The 7,903-nt window shown below is 43.3% G+C and overlaps 1 pseudogene; it reads right to left on the bottom strand.

The window, feature by feature from the left end:
• Window positions 1-2,297: 2,297 nt before the first annotated feature.
• On the bottom strand, window positions 2,298-7,567 carry LOC104586409 (putative galacturonosyltransferase-like 3 pseudogene; annotated as a pseudogene).
• Between the last annotated feature and the right edge of the window lie 336 nt (window positions 7,568-7,903).

Raw genomic sequence — 7,903 nt, 5'->3', positions numbered from 1 at the left:
CGGTGGTTACAGGTCGCCCGCTAGTCCTGAGGCGATAAACTCGGTGGATTGCTCCTTGTGTTGCGATTACAACGCTTCTGTGGGCGTTGTTTGTGGGACTGTTTTGGGCGAGCTGGTGGGCCAAACTCATTGCAGCTCGGCCGCGTGCCCGATATCGGCTGCTGTTGGCAAGCTGCTTTGCTATGCTGGACGTTGTGGGCCAAGCTTGCTCCAGCTCGACCATGTACCTGATGCTGACTACCACATATTGGACGGGCAAGCTGTTTTGCTGAGTAGGACATTGTGTTGTCAACAACGTCCATATGTTCATCCTTAATGCGGTTGACCAAAATGCCCCTCATCACATTCTATTCTAATTTTTTAACAAGAGCTGTAAGTGTTGTGAGGATGGTGTGAGAACAAATTTTGTGAGGATTGAGTCCAGTCTCGAAACAACTACAGTCTCATAACCTAACAATGAAAACAAGCAACCAATCCAGTCAGTCCTGAACAAAAGCACTATGCTCAACAAATCTCTATCCGTGCTAACACGTGAGCACCCCATTGGGACTTGTGAAACCGCCTGATGTAAGAGAACGAACAAGATGGTGTTTGGTATCAATGTTGCTTTTTGAAGAAACGGTGCCAATTCAGCATTGGAGATGCGTTTAACAAAAAAAAATGCCTAAAAAGTTGACGTTTTTCATTTTCAATATTGATTTTTCACTATTTGGCTTATATGGTGCCTAATGGTATCTAATGGTGCCTATTGGCGCTGAGGTGCAAAAAAAAATCTTACAAAACGTTTAAAGCAGATTTTGTCTCACTTTTCAAGACAAAATCATACAAAACATTTATCCTATAAACGCCATCGATACCAAACAACCTCCAAAATAGTTGTTCCACCAAAGCCAAAATGTCCTTGAGCAGGAAGAAGTCTCAGCACCAATGTCAATATTGCCAACTTTTTTGCAATGCAACCATATAAATTTGATAAAAAGACAAATCAGGATTCATTTGACAAATATTGCCAACTCTTTTATCCAGGATTGAGACAAAGAATAGAACAAAGATGTAAGAAGGTTTGAGACAAAAACAAAGATGTAAGGCAAACTCAAATAGGATAGTAAGAAAAAAAAAATCAATTATTGAGACTATGCCCAACCAATGAAACCCACCTCCCCTACAAAACAACCAAAGCTTACTCAGTACCCTAGAAAAGTAAATATAAAGAAAAGATATCCTAATATTTTGAGTGAAACACATTTCCATATCTATGTCTAATAATTCAAAGTTCTTCAAAGGCTCATAATGACGACGACGAAGAAGATGATGGGAATGTCTAATAATTCAAGATTTTAAGTAGGCCGCCTCTAAATAATCAATAGAATATTTGTTAGTGGGTCCTCCAACAAAATGGAAGAATCGAGAGATAGTAGTATTTGAGAGCCAATAACTTAATTGCTTCAACTGATGGTAATATCTGTGGGTCCTCCAACACAATGTCAATATTCCCAACCTTTCTTCGTCCTTATGGGGCCCGGCTAGTAATAACTTTATTGGCTGAACTGATGAACTGAATGACTTATAAGTGGCTCTACAATAGAGAACTTATAATTTCAGAGCCACTTATAAGTGGATCTTCAACCAATGACTTATAAGTGGCTGAACTGAATGACTTTCTTCGTCCTTTGGTACTATTGATGTGTCTATTTGAAATGTTTTGGGTTGATATATAAGTATACTGTTTATAATTGAAATGTTTTGGGTTGAACATTCATCTAAGCTGGTTCAGCTGTTTTGAGGTGCTTCGGTCATTTGGATAAATAGGTTCTGTTTGGAAAGTATAAATACAAATATGTAGAATGCAAAACCTAGTATAGAATATTTCTAAACCTTATATTTAGGGAAAATTCTCGATACTTTGGGTCTAGTGTCACTTTGTTTCCAACTTTAAAACATGATAATTCAGTACCTGAATTTTCTAAACCGTCAGTTATGTGTATCACATGACATCATGTGCAATTTAAAGTTTTCGATAAACTTAAAATTACCCTTAGAAATAAAACATCATCTTCTTCCTTGATAAGATGAAACAAAGTATAATCTCATCCCATATCCTGCCCAAGTTCTTTCCTGAAAATGTTCAATTGAGCAGATGGCGGGTTTTATGTCGACCTCTCTGTATGTTTAGTGTGAGTTTTATGTTTTATTCTCTATATGTTTAGTTCTTTGCTGTTACTGTGATATTTTCTCTCTGACGAAGCATTATTGTTTCTAATTCGCAGAAGTTACAATTCTATGAAAGGTAAGGCTATTTTCTTTTTTTCTGTTTTGGTCCAGGATGGTGGAATTGCAGCAGAGTGGGCTACTGGCTACTGCTGAACTAGTTCATGAATAATCGTGAATAACGACTGTGAACAATAATGCTTCATTCTTTAAAGTGATTGATTAGTTGTTTGAAAACAGTGGCTCGTGCGTCGTGCCGGAACAAATCATACGGTGCCCACAAGCTATCCAACGACAAGGTCACTTCGAGTCCAATCTCAGCCATGGTGGCTTCCCCTTCCCACTCCAGTGCAGTAGATTCACTGGTCTAGGATGTAGATCCCTGCAGTGGCCTTCCAGATTATTCCCACCAAGCCCGTGCTGGTTCCATACTTCCATCTGTGCTCGACCCCTCAGTAGATTCACTGATCAATGAAGGCAGCGAGCCCATTCGTATATATGGTGTCGCTTCTGTATTCTCATGGACGACTCTAGCTTCTTTGTATATTTACCTTTCCTCCATTTCCAGACATTGATAACCATCATGCTGGTGTTGAAATAACAGGGATCCCGGCCTTGAAATGTTTGAGAGAAAAACGGGTCGGACCAGAACTAGTCGATGAAGTAATTGGTGAAGTTGGCATGACAGTACTCTGGTGCACCAATGACATGGCTACCCAGATCGATTTCCCATAACTTAGTCATGTCGTTGGCCACAATGAGATCAGAATTGAAGTAGATAATCCGATGGAATCTGGAAGAAAGCAGACCGACCAAGTAGATTCTGGCATAGTTGAGGGGCTGGTCTAGTGCTCGACGAATGGAGGATGAAATCTTGTCCTTGACGGGGTTGGTGTCTGATGATACACAATTCGCTCACTCCCACATGTCTAATGAGGTGGCTCGAACCAAATCCAGGCCTGTCAAGGGCGAGCTGTGATGCCGAGTTGGGAGTCCAAGCTAATAGATTTTGTAAAGAGAGAAAGATTGGAGTGCCTAGGTATGTTTTACCCAGGAAAACACTCTGATGCTTAAGTTAGAGAGGAGATTTGATGAGAATCTTTGAGAGAGTTCAAGAGCTTCAATGCGCATACCTTTTAGAGTGATCCTGGATTCTTCTTACACCTATCTGAGGTTCAAGTGCCATCAGGCAACATCTCTAAGTCTTCTATGGAGCTGTTTCCGCAGTTTGGGTTGTTAGTTGCTAGATTTGTGAGGCAGTTACAGCTCGTTCGCAAGTCCGGCGGCATACGGTTTGGCGAGTTGTTCCTGTAGTTATGGTAATGGTGTTCAAGCGTGCGCAATACGTGGGACAGTTTTGGGGCAAGTTGTTGTCGACGGGCCGAGCTCTTATTAGCTCGGCCGCGCACCTGTTATAGGCTGCCACGTGTTGAGCTGGCGAGCTGTCTCACTGAGTCGGGTGTTGTGTTGCTGACAGCATCCACGTCTCCGATGTTAGGTGAGTTGACCAAAATTCCCCTAATCAATTGCCCCCCACTCTCAAGTCACTACCTAGTAGGCAGAGAGAGTAGAAGTTTTTGGGGCAATTTTGGTTTGGTTCACCTATTCGGTCAGTTTAGCTTGCCCAGTTCAGAGTGGCTAGTGAACTATGCTTGGCACGAAACGGCAGGCTTTTCAAATTTTGAAATCGCGCGCCCCTTCCCCTTTTCAAATTTCCGAGATGAGCACGATGACAAGTTTGGCTCCAATGCCTATCTTCAACTGTCAACAGCCTGTCAAGTGCAGGCGCCGCTAGGTCGTGGGAGGTGTGCTCTTGTCACACATTTCCAAATTTGGGCCATTGACTTCCTTCTTGCGAGCTTTAAATATGGGGGCCCTCAAGGTTCCCTCTTTGTCACTGTTCTTTGGACTTTTCTGAGGAGAGGTTTGTGGCGAGAGTTTTGGGGTTTTGTTGCTGAGCTGCTGAGGCGAGCTCTGTTCTCCACAAGCAAGCTGTTTTTCCTTTCTTCGTCGAGTTTAGTGGCTATCATTCCGAGTTCCTCCTTGCGTTTTTTGGTGAGTACTTCCTCCATTTTCAATTAGTCTCACAATTCTACTGAGAATAGAGTTCATTGTAGTGGGTTAGGGGAGGAGTCCCGTTCGAGCTCGTTGCACTAGTGGACACTGAGCCACTGACCCTAGAAGAGGAGGATGAAGACGACGAAAAGGGGTTCGAAGGGGAACATGGCGAGGAGGCTCAGGATGATGCTGGTGGTGACGAGTAGCCTGCTTCTTAGCTTGGCCAAGGAATTTGTAGTGGTCTTGGCGATTCTCTCAGTTATTCCGGGGGCTTTATGCTCTTGTAAGATCTTGGGGCCTGTGTGCCCTGTACTGTCTGAACTTATCAAACCATTTCTCTTCTTCTTTTTTAGGCAGCCACTTGGCCTGCTTCTTGTAGGGGGTTCCAGTTCCCCCCTTTTTCTTTTTTTTTTTTTTTTGAAATAAAGGAGTTTGCTTCCATCGATGTTTCGTGTCTGTTTGTTCTGTGTGACTTAGCCGCATTGTGTGGTTTTGGGTTTATCTATTGCTTTATGCTTGCTGCTGGGCGAGTTGCTAACTAGTGCTAGCAAGTTGTTTGAATCCCTCTTTTAGACATAATACCAATGCAAGTTATCTATGTTTCATGCCCGGGGAACCATTTTGCCTTCAAGTGTCTCAAGTTCATATGCATTCCCACCAAAAATTTTAGAAACTCTATAGGGACCTTCCCAGTTTGGACCAAACTTCCTAGATCCGGGCTCAAGTACCATAATTTTCCGAAGTACTAGATCGCCGACTCTGAAGTTACATTTTCTGACTTTAGTGTTGTAGTACCATTCAACACATTGCTGGTATGTTGTGGTCCAAATGTGAGCAAGTTCTCTGCTTGATTCCCATTTGGTCACACCAAGCTTGAAACTTAATGTCCTCAAACAACTTCCCATTGTCAAAGACTAGTACTCTGGGTAGGCTAAATCTGCATACTATGCTCCACTAGAAAAAAATTTGGACGCTGCGAGCCATTATTGTTACTAAAGGTTCAACTTCCACACATTTTGTGAAGTAATCCATGGCTACTACCAAAAACTTCTTCTACCCTCTAGCTAGTGGAAAGGGTTCCAACAAGTTTGTCCCCCACTGCGCAAATGGCCATGGTCTGGTCAAATATCTCAGATCGGTAGTGGGTTGATGTAGGATGTTTGCATGTCATTGACGTTTGTCGCACGACTGGACTAGCTCAGCTACGTCTGCTTTCTTGGTGGGCCAATAGTATCCTTGTTGTAAGGCTTTCTAGGCGAGGGCCATGCTCCCCAGGTGTCCTCTGCAAAGGCCCTCATGGATATCGTGTAGAACATGGCTTGCTTCATCTCATGTTAGGCAACGTAAGTAGGGTAATGTGAAGGATCTCATGTAGAGCATCTCGCCTATAATAACGTAACGGGCTGCCTATCGCTCTATTCGTCGAGCTGTGTTCCTCTTTGTTGGTAGCATCCCATGCCTTAGGTAGTTGTAAATTGGGTCGATCTAGCTTGGCTCGGCATCTACGATGCTGGTGATTTCTTCACCCATCCTTTCTATCGATGGGTGAGGTAGTTCCTCTATCAAGATGGTTCATTTTGTTGGAGAAACCAAGAGTCGAAATTGGAAAGAAGCTCCCTTACTTTGGAGAGGTATGCTGTCATGGAGGGTTCTATTGCTTTGTAGTCCTCATTTACCTGATTCACGAGAAGTTGTGAATCGCTACAAATGACTATGTGTCTAGCTCCCACTTCCTTTGTGAGTGCTAAGCCTGCTAGTAGGGCCTCATATTCAGCCTCGTTATTTGATGCTCGGAATTGAAACTGGAGCGCGTATTCTAGCTTTGTCTCGTAGGGTCTGTATAGCATTAACCCAGCTCCGCTCCCGCCCTAGTTGGATGAGCCATCTACGTGAAGTATGCAGGGTTCCATATCTCAGCTGGCTATCTCGCAAGGAGGGGGCACCATGCTGGATGTAGTTCGCACTTCCATCTCTATCTCTTTGGGCGATGGCAAGCAGAAGGTACACTTGGCCAAAAAGTCTGCCAAGACCTGTGCTTTTATTGTTGTGCGCGGTTCGAACCGAATATCATATTCACTGAGCCCGATTGACCATTTGGTGAGCCTTCTTGAGACCTCAGGCTTCATGAGAACTTGTTTCAAATCTTGGTCAGTTTGCACCACAATGATGGGGGCTTAGAAGTAGGGCCTTAACCTTCGCGCGGCTAATACTAATGCAAAGGCGAGCTTTTCTATGTTGGGATACCCTGTCTCGGTGGCATGGATAACTTTTCTAACATAATACACATGTCACTGTACTTTGTCTACCTCTTTCACAAGGATTGAGCTTATCACTTTTTCACTTGCTGAGAGGTGAAATTTGAGCTTGTCTCCCACCTCTGGCTTGGTCAACAGGGTGGCGAGATGAGGTATTGCTTTACTTCGTCAAAGGTGAGTTGACATTCATCAGTCCACTCAAAGGTTTGATTCTTTTTTATGGCATTGAAAAAGGGAAGGCACTTCCCAATCGGTTTAGACATAAATCGGTTCAAGGCTGCTATTCATCCTATTAGCCTCTGGGTTCCTTAACTGACCTAGGTGGTCTCATGTCTAGGATAACTTGGTTCTTCTCGGGGTTGGCCTCTATACCACATTGGCTGAGGATGTAAACCAGGAACATGCGGGAGGTTACACCGAAACTGTACTTGTTCAGGTTTAACTTTAAGTTATGTTTTCGCAAAATATCAAACACAAGATTTAAATCGAAAACTAGATCTTTTGAAAAAAGTGTTTTTACAACCATGTCACCGACATAACATTTGACTTTATTGCCAATCAACTCAGAAAAAATAAAGTTTACCAATCGCTGATAGGTTTCTTCGGCAATTTTCAAACCGAACGGCATGACCTTGTAGCAGTACAGACCTATCTCGGTAGTGAAGGCTGTCTTCTAGGTCCATTAGAATTTGATTGTAGCCTAAATAGGCATCCATGAAGCTGAGCGGTTCATAGCCTGAGGTCGCGTCTACCAAGCGATCTATATTGGGTAAGGGGAAGCTGTCTTTTGGGCAGGCTCGGTTCGAGTCTGTGAAATCTATGCACATCCTCCACTTGTCGTTTTCTTTTTTTACTAGGACTGGGTTGGACGCACAATTTGGGTACTGGACTTCCTCATTGAAGTCCGTGGCTAATAGCTTCCCCACCTCCTCGTTTACTATATTCCACCTTTCTGAGGCAAGGTTTCTCTTCCTCTGCCAGACTGGTCTGATTGTAGGGTCCACATTAACCTTATTAGTTTTCAAACTATGGTCTATACCAGGCATTTCAGCAATTGACCAGGCAAAAACATCTAAATTGTTTAATAGAAAGCCTACCAATTTAGATCGCAAAGGTTCCTCCAAGTGGACTCCTATCTGGAGTACTTTCTCAGGCTCGGTTTTGGAGACTTGTACCACAACCGTTTCCCCGATTGGGTGAGCTCTTTCTTCTACCTTCTCTGGTGGTGGCCCTAAGTCTATATCGACTATCATTTTGCCTTTGGCTTTTAATGAAGCTACATAACATTTGTGGGACTCCAATTGGTCACCCACAACACTCCTACCCCCGTGTCTATTGGAAATTTCAGTGCAAAGTGGTATGTTGAGACCATAGCTCGCAAT

This window comes from Nelumbo nucifera, chromosome 6 (assembly GCF_055504915.1).
Source record: "Nelumbo nucifera cultivar China Antique chromosome 6, China Antique-T2T, whole genome shotgun sequence".
Taxonomy (NCBI): Eukaryota; Viridiplantae; Streptophyta; class Magnoliopsida; order Proteales; family Nelumbonaceae; genus Nelumbo; species Nelumbo nucifera.
The sequence above is the reverse complement of the archived record's forward strand: the minus strand, read 5'-3'. Positions and strand labels throughout refer to the sequence as shown.